The 3,581-nt window shown below is 44.7% G+C and overlaps 1 long non-coding RNA gene across 1 annotated transcript; it reads left to right on the forward strand.

Moving 5' to 3' along the window:
• Positions 1–858: 858 nt before the first annotated feature.
• Positions 859–2,566, forward strand: LOC124628470 (uncharacterized). The gene is made up of 3 exons (XR_006983004.2): positions 859–1,897; positions 2,096–2,307; positions 2,388–2,566. It is a non-coding gene; the product is annotated as an uncharacterized LOC124628470 (long non-coding RNA).
• The last annotated feature ends 1,015 nt before the right edge of the window (positions 2,567–3,581 follow it).

Genomic DNA, 3,581 nt, shown 5'->3' on the forward strand with positions numbered 1-3,581 from the left:
CACTCCTTCTCTGGCCCCAGGGCGAGCTGGCTGATACTGAGATGAGGTATGTAAACCATCAGAACAGGTCAGAGCAGTTCGCATGCCGAGTGTCGGCCTTAACCCCTCACTGTCCGCCCTCACACGTTCGCATCCTGTCGCTCCGAGAGAACAAAAGGGCTGGCGGTCAAGTGTAGTCCGAGCTCCTGACGTGTGACCCGGAGGTCACTGAGGAGAAGAAGTGAAGAAGACAGAAGGGGGAAATCAATATTCTCATCAGATTCCCAATAAAGACGGGTGAAAATTCCTCGGCACTGATCAAAACGTTCGAGCTGATTCGTTAACCGGGGCTGTGGAGGGTTGTGGTTTCCAAATACGTAAAATAACACCGATTTGAGTGCTTGCAGAGGTGCCAAAATTTTAGGTTTTATCAGTAGCGACTACACTTTTACAAAACAGTAATATACAACTATAGATGGATGAAAAGTACCTCGTTCTTTAAATATAAAAGAGTCTCCGTGGTTGTCGGTGAAAATTACCTACAAAGATTCTAGGCTTAAACAAGATTCAAAGATTCAAATAATAAACTGAGTCAACTGAGTCATTCTGATCAGTCGATTCAGAGCTCGGCGACTCGGTGATCTTTTGGTACTTCTGTGGAGTCTGATCATTGTTAAAGTTGTTTTATTACAGCAGGGTACCAATACACATGCACACTGATGTTGCTGAGTGACAGGCGAAAAAAAAGGAGGATCAACTCGATTCGTTATGATTCGTTATGAAATGATGAATCGCTGCAGTCCTGGGCTTGGAACTCTTTGAGAATCTTCTAGTGGATCCAAGTACCTCTAGTACCCTCAATCAACTGCTCTCTACACTTCAGCCAAACTCTTTTAATGTCCGGTTTCCATTAAAACAATCTTAAGACACCAAACTCTACTTAATAAAGGAGTTTGAAAGCTTAATGTTGCCGAAATTCCATAAACAATGACTGGACCGTCTTTATATATGCCTCATGGATGTATGTATGTGTTTGCCCCAGAGGGAGCATTTATAATTACCCACATAATTACGGCTTTTTATCGAGTCTCCAGACTGAGGTCCTGCTTTAAGGCTACACCACAGGTCAGGATGGATCTTTTGCTGGAATCGTGTCCGGGGGAAAAAAACAAAAAAAACAAAAAACATGGACATGCCATGCAAAGAGGCGAAATGGAAATATTATGCTTTCTTTCTTTATCACCGCGGCATTAATTTGTCTGTCGGACCCTGCAATCAGGCAGCGCCGGCTCCGAAGGAGGTCGATGCCCGAACCTATCAACTGCTGTGATGTGAAATGTGAAAGTGTGATGAGCGCCAGAGAAAGCACCGACTCTATTCATAGCACGAGCTTGCCCAGGCCTTTGAATGGACCACAGGAAGCCCCTTCATGGCTCCAGTAAACACAGTCATCCACATGTTTTCCGACTGGCTCTGAGTGACGCGAGCCGACTTACGAGATACAGAGGAGGGAAGTTTCCCATCAGAAAGCCGTGACAGGGGCTCAGACAGCGGCGGGGTGCAGCAGGCTGACCGAAATGACAAGCCACAGTAAAACCAAGAGCCCTGCTGAACCCGGTGTTCTTCAAGCCTGCAGCTCAGGATTCAACTCCGAAGGCCTGTAGTGTATGTATGTGTAGGTGTGTGTGTGTGTGTGAGGGTGTGTAAGATGGAGTTGACAAGGCCCGCTTGTCCCGGCGCTCTGTATCGAGTTACCAAACACGCCTTTCATGGACGAATTCTCCGACCAGCCTACGTTCAAAAGGCCGCCAAATTAGAGAGAGCTGACAGCTGAAGTTCGAGAGCCGTGATAAGTCAGCGTTCGTCCAAAACTCAGAGACGACGAGACCGGGAGAGGAGCTGGGAGCCGGGTGGCCAGGTCTGAGAGAAATGACCCTCCCCTTTATGCTAATTTCTCATCAACTACGATTTTATCATTATCAAACAAAAATCATTTTTATCCGTTTATAGTTACATTTAACGTTGTGGAACGTCCATGGAACAAATTTTCTCTCTAAAAGTTAATAGAGTTCAAATACAAATGCAGCTTGTGTTGTTGTTGTTGTTGTTGTTGTAGGCGATAAACCACAAAGAGTCAACTCCTCTGTCCTTATCAGCACCATTTCGCCAATGCCGAGCGTCCACCGTACAAGTACATGTGTACGTCGTGACTACAGAAACGTATTCGTATTCAAATGAGCTTATTAGTCAACGCCTTCTGACCAATCAGGATCGAGAATTCGATGTCGCTCCGGTTTACAAACTGGATAATTCTTATAACAGACTGCGGTAATTATTGAATATGAAGTATATTATGATTTTCCTGGTTTTCAAACCGGCATCAGAGTAAACTGACTTCTCGCTTACAGATTTAAATCCGTTTGAGTGGAGGAGTTATCCGACGTTCTGAATCGATCGTAAACCGTACAAGAGGCAAGTTTCTTGTACAGATATACACACTGAGGTAAGTCTTCATTAAGATCGAGATCAGCACACACTAGTGTTTCATGGCCGTACCAGTTACGGCGTGTGTGTGTGTGTGTGTGTGTGTGTGTGTGTGTGTGTGTGTGTGTGTGTGTGTGCAGAGAATGAACAGGGAAGGCAAAACTCGTGGTCAGGGTGCCATCAGCCCACGGCTAAAGCTCTCCGGTGTAGAAGTGGGAGCGACAGAAAATTAATAGACATCAACATTTTGTATGTATTTTCTGCAAGACAGGTTTACACTTATCAAGGCCATCTGGTCTTAATAGAACATCAATTGATGTGAACAGGAACACAGAACAATTTGTTTTCTCGCTGGGGGGTACACACACACACACACACACACACACACACACACACAGGCTCTGAGCAAAAAAAATAATAAAATCAGTTGGCATGGTGGGTTGTCAGTGGGAAGACCAGAGGCTACCTGGATCGTGTGTGTGTGTGTGTGTGTGTGTGTGTGTGTGTGTGTGTGTGTGCGCGCACCCCCACCCGCACGTATCCTCGGGTTGCAAGTGAATGAAGTGGATGCATTCTGTTGATACGGTTAGCTTACATACTCAACATAATTAGCTAAGCCAAACAGTTAGCTAAACACTGCATTGTGCTAGCATTATCTACTAGTGAGTTAGCATAGCTAGCTAGCATTACCTCTCCAGCAGGAACTAGCTGCTGTTAAATGGTTAGCTATGTTCATTAGCTAATGTTATGTTACACTATATTACATTGTGTAAGATTACTAGAAATGAAAATGAAATTCATGGCGCTCTTTAAAGAAAGGGGGGGGGGGGGGAGTTAGCAAGCTAGCAGATGTTAAGCTAAAAGATACATATGTTGTGCTATTAAGCGGCCAGGTTTAACTAGCAAGTTAGCAAATGTTAGGTGAACTGTTAAGGCCAGATAAGGGTATGCGTTTACAATTGGCACTTATTTGTGAGTGTGTGTGTGTGTGTGTGTGTGTGTGTGTGGCTGTTCATATGTAAATAGGCTATCTATTTAAGTCAGTGTACACACTTGAGTTTTTGTTTTTGTATGTATATATGGTGCGTGTGTGTGTGTGTGTGTGCACGCGCATCCAG

The sequence above is a fragment of the Ictalurus punctatus genome, chromosome 9 (genome assembly GCF_001660625.3).
Source record: "Ictalurus punctatus breed USDA103 chromosome 9, Coco_2.0, whole genome shotgun sequence".
Taxonomy (NCBI): domain Eukaryota; kingdom Metazoa; phylum Chordata; class Actinopteri; order Siluriformes; family Ictaluridae; genus Ictalurus; species Ictalurus punctatus.